The sequence below is a fragment of the Populus euphratica genome, unplaced genomic scaffold (assembly GCF_000495115.2).
Source record: "Populus euphratica unplaced genomic scaffold, PopEup_1.0 scaffold268.1, whole genome shotgun sequence".
Lineage (NCBI taxonomy): Eukaryota > Viridiplantae > Streptophyta > Magnoliopsida > Malpighiales > Salicaceae > Populus > Populus euphratica.
Window position 1 is genome coordinate 361446 of NW_011500025.1, and position 8318 is coordinate 369763.

Here is an 8318-nt window from a genome sequence, read left to right on the forward strand (position 1 = left end):
TAATAATAATAATAATAATAATAATAATAATAATAATAATAATAATAATAAAATTTATAATAATTATAATATCAATAATAATATCTTTGGATATGGCTGCACAGTCAGACCCTAAAATCGATGGGTCTGGTTGGTAGCCAGACCTAGCCTTTTTTGGAAGTGTTTTGAGCCAGACCCAACATTATTGGGTCCTCTTGGGCAGCAGGACCCAACGTTGTTGCTCCTTTTGAAAGTGTTTTGGGCCTGACTTGGCAGTCAGATCCAACAACGTTGGGTGCAGCAGCTAAATCAGATCCAATAACTTTTTGTAGAATAGGCAATGCCTCCAACTACAATTCTTGACAAAAAACACAACAGAGGAACACCCCTCCAAGGCTTTATAGTGGTGTTCACAGTGAAAATAGTATATGACTATAGTGTCATCCACAGTGCAATACGTCCTGTCCACTCCCACGTGTTTTGAAAGAACCCAGCAAAGGATAAACTCAAACAATGCAATCCATAATAAAAGCACTTACAGTCTACAGTGATTCGAAATAGTGCAAGCCATGTTTTCCTTGGCTGTTGCTAGATGTGCAGGTCTGGCCCTAACATCCTGGCTTGAAGCCGAGCTTCAGGTGTCCATAGCCTGGGTCATGTAGCCCCACTAAAATTCAAACTAACCATTTTCTTCCTAACCAAAAAGACAGCCTCATCCCCTACAATCTTTCCAACTCTCTTTCGCAAAGGCAGCCCTCCCATTACGCCTCTCTAATTTATATTGCTTTTAGCAAAGAGTAAACTCAAACAGTGCAGTCCATAATGAAAGTACTCACAGTCTATAATAACTCTTGCCACAGTGCCAAACAGTACGATCCATAGTGAAAAAACTCATAATCCACAGTAATTCCTACTACAATAAAACATTGACCGTTTTTAATTATAGTTAATGGTATTTTCTTCATTTTAGTCATTAATATTTTTTTTTCTCATCAATTGCATCCTTCTATGGTCAAATTGAAGGCTAATTGCTATTATTTTGTTAAAAAATGACATAATTGAAAGACAAGGGATCAAAATAAAAAAAACACAGAATAACTAGATAGTTGTTTTAATATGAACACACTGGTTCCCACTTCATTGCGGCAGCTATCAAGGCAGGCATTGCTTGGCTCTTTTTTTCTCTCTGAAAACTGGGTTTTAAGCTGCAGCAGCTACTGCCATAGGGGAGTGCCACAGGAGAGGACCTTATTAGGATAGCGGGCTTAGTCAGCCCAACATAGGTTTTCAACCAAAAAAAGGGGGAAGTTCCCATGATTTAAGGTGTGGATATCCTACCCTAAGACGAGGGGACGTATCTCATGGAATTGAATCCGCTTCTAGAGGTTAGCATGCACCCGACAAAATAGGGATTTGCCAGAAAGACTATGAATCTGAAAGGTGTGGAATCCTTTCTCTTCGCGGAAAACAAGGGCTGAACCCGTAATGTACCAACGAGGGAAAGAAAGCTTCATTAAAAGTATGTACTTCCGGTTTGGGAAGATTTAGTCTTTCGATTCATTACAAAATATCCCAAAGGGCAGGAATTCGCTTCAAAGAAAGAGGATTTTGCTCGTTACGAAGCACGAGAATTGGTCAATATATAGAGGATAGAGATCTGGTTTCCACGGTACTTTTTTGCTGGTCCATTAAGCTGGCTGGTCCATTGAAGACCAGCTCCCGGCCCTGACGGGTAGTAACTAGTGATCCATTCGGTTAACCACATGTTCCTCGCGAAAATGGTGCCTGTAAAGCCAAACTAAGAGCGGGAAAGGAACGAGGGCGGGCATAAGCTCACCAATTAGGATGCGTGACTGACGCATCTCTTTTGAAAATGATCTGGGCATTTCCCTTTGGTTTGGGCTGGGAGGCTAACCACTAGGGGAGGGCACCTGCTCTCCCATTTATATTCATTGTTATCTGTATCGAACTTTTCTGTTCCAAAGGCGAGAGTAATTCTTTCGATTCAGTAGAGCGAGAATCCCCATTTTAGGAGGGGGAATTCTTCTAAGAAATAAGAAAAGTAGGGCAATAGTTGCCTCTTCAAACTTACCCCATCTCAGCTTTCATTGAAAAATTCGTCAATAAACAAAAACCACCTGGTCGAGTTCGCTTCTCCCTTCCTCTCCTCTCTTTCAACTGAGAAATAAGAAAGAAGGACCGAGTCTTTCAGGTCTGCTGCTTCAGATTCATCGAGCTGGGTGCTGCTTCCTTCTCTTAGTTTTTTGTGTATTTTTCGGCGATCTCAATGTATTTCAGATTCCGCTTTCATCTGAAGATGAAGGAGGCATCATTAGCTCACTTGTCTTGGTTTAGTCTTTCGACCATAAAAGTGTAGAACAGACTCATTTGATGTAGGGGATGATCTGATCGGGGAATGAGCTTCACAACAAAGAGTAGAGGCGAATGGTTCGAAAGTAGATGCTAGTGGTTCAAATCATAAGCCAAGCCATTCTTTCTATCTATTCTTTTTATCAGTAAAGAGGTGCCTCGGGTTCTTTTCCAAGAGAGGGTATCACGAAGCAAGTAGAGAAGGAAGGAAAGATCCCTTTAACAAGCCGCAAGCAAGCTGCATATCTTTCTTCTCTTTTCAAAGATCGGGGCTGATGGGCCCCTGCTGAGATTCACTCCTTTTTCTTTCTTTTGAAAGCTGTCGACAGTCATGTTCTTCTATTTCTTTACTGTTCCGTACTAAATTCCTTTGTTCACCAATCAACTTCAGAAGGAAGTATGCCCAATCGACTGAAGAACCATGAGACCTGAATAAGGATCCTCAACGGAGGAAGTCGTCGTAGACCAGGTCCCAACAGGAAGCAAGATGCCTGGAAAACACAACAAATTAGGCTTCTCAAAGACGAAAGGAAGTTACGCATTCAAAGAATTAGTTTGAAGCTAACCATTCTGACGATCTGATGCTCGCTGCTTTAAGACTTTACTGACCAGGTGCCGGCCCAACAGCAGACCGGAGAGGAACCAATCGTCATGCTTAACTTAACATACACGTTTTGTAGAACTTATGCCCCTGTTCTATCCCATGCCCATGAATGTCATCATACCAAAGACCATTCCATTCTTGTCCTGGTTTTTCCTCTTTCTTCTTCTTCTAATTGAAGCCTGTGTATGGAAGAAACTTTCGATCTCCTTCTTTGAGGAAACTTTTTCTGTACCTCTGCTTCCACATCACCTCTTCTGATGCCAGCAACTGATCAATCTCCTTATTCATGTTGTTGATTTCCTGCTTAGAGAAAGGATCCAAGGTACTTTGCTTCAATCGGGTTCTCTTTCTACTGTCGAGCAAGATTGCCAAGAGTCTATCTACTCCATCTAAACAATCCCACCCTACAAGCTCTGATCTTCTTTAGCTTTACCCTGAGCAGCACCTTGATTCTTTCTTTATTCCCACACTGATGTGAGAACTTCTTCGCAGCCTGAATCTTTGCACCAAACAGCCTCCAATTGGAAAGGTTTGTTGGTTTTTTCTTTTCCGTGCTAGGTTTTAAAGAAAAGGGGCAAATGGTCAGAGTAGTGGGAATCTCAATGGCTTACACTCGAACATTTGAAAATGTCCAGCCATTCTTTGGAAGCCCATACTCTAAACAGTCTGTCTCGCATATAGAGAGTAAGGGGAAGGCTGGGGATGACCATTGCTCCAGGTAAACGGGTAGCCTTCAAAGCCCAGATCAATGAGGGCACAGTCAGAAATTGCCTGTCTTGCCTCATCAACCAATTAGGAAAAAGCCTTCTTCCCTCTTTATCTGTATTCGATATTCTCTCGTTGAAATCACCTCCAAAAACAAACCCATGGTATGTCTGACTTGTTCTTAAAAAACCTTAGACAATTTCATGTGCTGCTTCTATTGATTGTATCAGGGTGGATAAAAGTGTAGAACAGACTAAAAAAGTTTACTTTTGTCCTCTTAATTTGCCACATACCCATTTTATATCCTTTTAATTCATATATCCTTTTTATTTTATCCCTAGTATGAAGTAGGAAAGAGAGTCACCGGATTCTTATGGTAGAGAGAGAAAATCATCAATGAACAAGGATTTCAATCACCAAAATAGTCAATTTTAGTGTCCATATATTTCATTTTATAAGAAAAATTTAACTAAGGTGTTTTTAGTAGATATGATATTGGGCATTTTTCAGGATGGTTTTTGGTTTTGTGACCTTTTTTGGGTTATTTAAATGCATAAACATGTTTATTTAGGTATATAGGGTGTTTGTTTAGATGTTGTTGGGTTAAAAAGTGATTGAAAATGAATTTATGGGGTTTAAAACACCTCTAACATAATTTTCCAACATCCTCTATATAATAGCTTGGCTTTTCAAGCCCAAAACAACAGTAATTTTTTTTGGGTACTTGACACACATCGTGTCGGAAATTGGAGAACATGTTCAATTACGTCATCAAGATACAATTCATACATCAACAACAATCAACATTTCATTTAAAAGTGATTCTTACATAAATACATAATATTATGTTTGCATAATTAGAAGTTCATATTAAAAATATACATGCATAGACATAAGTTTGTATTCTATCATACAAGTAGTCATCATGAATTTAAACAAAAAGGATCTAATAATAGTTATATATTTAGTATATTGATTCATACAAAATACATCATGATTTAGAATATAATAACATGATTCCTTGCAAAAGTAGGTTCCCGTGTATTGGGTTTCCTAAGCACCTTATTAGTGTGATGTCCCTGCTGCAGTATAAAAACATTTACAAGAATGTAATTACTTAATAATAATAATGATAAGAAACGGTCTGGCAATTTAATGAAGCATTAGCATTGTCTCATGTTTGAAGCGCGACACTTGTAGTTCCTTCATGTTTCTGGTATAAACAACTTGTAGTGCATATAGATGCACTAATTCTTCCAATCAGTCATAATCTTAATTCTGGCCATTCTCTTAAGGCATCATTTGTCGAGGTTAACCATTCACTCACCCCAGTTATCCACTTCGAATGCCATCAGCCAAAACTAATCAACCCTTTATCCTAGTCATCCTTTCGGATGCCATTAGCCGAAGCTAATCAATCATTTGTCTCGATCATCCCTTTGGATGTCATTAGCCGAAGCTAATCATTCCTTTGTCCTGGTCATCCACTCGGATGCCATTAACTGAAGTGTCTCAGTCATCCCTTCAGAAGTCATTAGCCGAAGTTAATCATCCAATTGTCAACATTTAAGCATTTGGCAATCTGATATCTTAATTAACACAATACGGTAACATTCATGATAAGGTATTTCATTATTCAAGGTGATCACTTCAGATGCCATTAGCCGAAGCTAATCAATCATTTGTCAACATTTAAGCATTTGGCAATCTAATATCTGAATTAACACAATATGGTAACATTTACGATAAGGTATTTCATTATTCAATGTTATTAAAAAGAAAGGTGAAAGTCACCTACCTGTAGTAGAAGCTCTACTCGTGCTCCCATGTTGCTGCTATTGCACCACACCGGTGGTGGTCCCTCCTGCAGTCACATGCTCATCTCATAAATTTTTCTCATTAAAGGATATGTTTTATAATAATCATATCAATAGCTAATAGATCTTTCTTTCAATCATTTCTTTCTTTATACTTTATGTTTTTCTCATTACATTTATTAATGTTGTCATCCTTTATCCAACCATAGTTATCATTCATTTCTTTATATTTGAATTGTTATTGTCTGACCTCTTCTCAGATTTTTAACTATATCTAGAGTTATAAAACTCCATTTAAGGTGAGATTGGTCTCGTTGGAAAGCTAAGACATGAGGCTATATTATTATAGTTCTATGAGAAAGGAAAACCTAGTTCTGTCTCTAAGATAGCCAAAATTGATCATCAAGAAACATTGGACTGTTATTGTCCAACTGTTACTATCTTGATATCAAATTATTATTGTCCGACCTCTCCTCTGATTTTTAACTATATCTAGAGTTATAGAACTCCATTTCAGACGAGATTAGTCTCGTTGGAAAGCTAAGACTCGAGGCTACAAGTTTTATGAGAATGGAGAACCTAATTATACCTCTAAGACATTCAAAATTGCTCATCAAGAAATATTGAACTGTTACTGTCCAACTGTTACTGTCTTGATATCGAACTATTACTGTCCGACCTCTCCTCAGATTTTTAACTATATCTAGAGTTATAGAACTCCATTTCAGGCGAGATTGGTCTCATTAGAAAGCTAAGACATGAGGCTACAAGTTTTATGAGAAAGAAGAACCTAGTTATGCCTTTAAGACAGTCAAAATTGTTCATCAAGAAACATTGGACTGTTACTATCTAACTATTACTGTCTTGATATCGAACTGTTACTGTCCGACCTCTCCTCTAATTTTTAATTATATCTAGAGTTATAGAACTCCATTTCAGACAAGATTAGTCTCGTTGGAAAGCTAAGACTTGAGGCTACAAGTTTTATGAGAATGGAGAACCTAATTATACCTCTAAGACATTCAAAATTGCTCATCAAGAAATATTGAACTGTTACTGTCCAACTGTTACTGTCTTGATATCGAACTATTACTGTTTGACCTCTCCTCAGATTTTTAACTATATCTAGAGTTATAGAACTCCATTTCAGGCGAGATTGGTCTCATTAGAAAGCTAAGACATGAGGCTACAAGTTTTATGAGAAAGAAGAACCTAGTTATGCCTCTAAGACAGTCAAAATTGCTCATCAAGAAACATTTGATTGTTACTGTTCAACTATTACTGTCTTGATATCGAATTGTTACTGTCCGACCTCTCCTCTGATTTTTAACTATATCTAGAGTTATAGAACTCCATTTCAGACAAGATTAGTCTCGTTGGAAAGCTAAGACTTGAGGCTACAAGTTTTATGAGAATGGAGAACCTAGTTATGCCTCTAAGACAGTCAAAATTGCTCATCAAGAAACATTTGATTGTTACTGTTCAACTATTACTGTCTTGATATCGAATTGTTACTGTCCGACCTCTCCTCTGATTTTTAACTATATCTAGAGTTATAGAACTCCATTTCAGACAAGATTAGTCTCGTTGGAAAGCTAAGACTTGAGGCTACAAGTTTTATGAGAATGGAGAACCTAATTATACCTCTAAGACATTCAAAATTGCTCATCAAGAAACATTAAACTGTTACTGTCCAACTGTTACTGTCTTGATATTGAACTGTTACTGTTCGACCTCTCCTCAGATTTTTAACTATATCTAGAGTTATAGAACTCCATTTCAGGCGAGATTGGTCTCATTGGAAAGCTAAGACATAAGGCTACAAGTTTTATGAGAAAGAAGAACCTAGTTATATCTCTAAGACAGTCAAAATTGCTCATCAAAAAACATTGGATTGTTATTGTCTTGATATCGAATTGTTACTGTCCGACCTCTCCTCAGATTTTTAACTATATCTAGAGTTATAGAACTCCATTTTAGGCGAGATTGGTCTCGTTGGAAAGCTAAGACACGAGGTTACAAGTTCTATAAGAAAGAAGAACCTAGTTATTCCTCTAAGATAGTCAAAATTGCTCATAAAAAAACATTGGAGTGTTACTATCCAACTGTTACTATCTTGATATCGAACTGTTACTATCTGACCTCTCCTCATATTTTTTAACTATATTTAGAGTTATAGAATTCCATTTCAGGTGAGATTGGTCTCGTTGGAAAGCTAAAACACAAGGCTACAAGTTCTATGCAGAAAAGAGAACTCAATTCTGCCTTAAAGACAATCAAAATTACTCATCAATTAATCAGTCCCACTACCTTATAGAGTCAGTGATGACCCGGTCTCTGTTAGTGACCCATAACTGGAGTTCTACAGCTTCAAATTGAGCAAGACCAACTTTCTTAGTTAGCTAATATCCAAGACTAATTACTATAAAGAAACTTGATTCTAATTCCCTCATCCTCCTACTTGAATTCTCTTTAAAAGTTAGGAGATGAATCTCTCCAGATTCATCAACCTTTCCATTTACACACAACATTCACAATTTAACTTTTTCTCTTTTATCTCAACCCCTAGCCATATCATATACTGTTTAAGAGTGTTAAAAATATATTTTTAAGAGTCAATTTATCTTATTTATTTCAATCTTCCACCTGTATAATTGACCAAAAGCATGGCCTTAAGGAACCAAGAGTTCCTTCACTATTTTCATGCTATTTTCATTAAATTCACACAAAACCAATTTTGACAACACTTTCAATCAACCATAAATAACAAACAAATAATATTCCAAATAATCTATATGGTCAAGCTATAATGCATTATTATGAGTATAACATATCCCAAATAT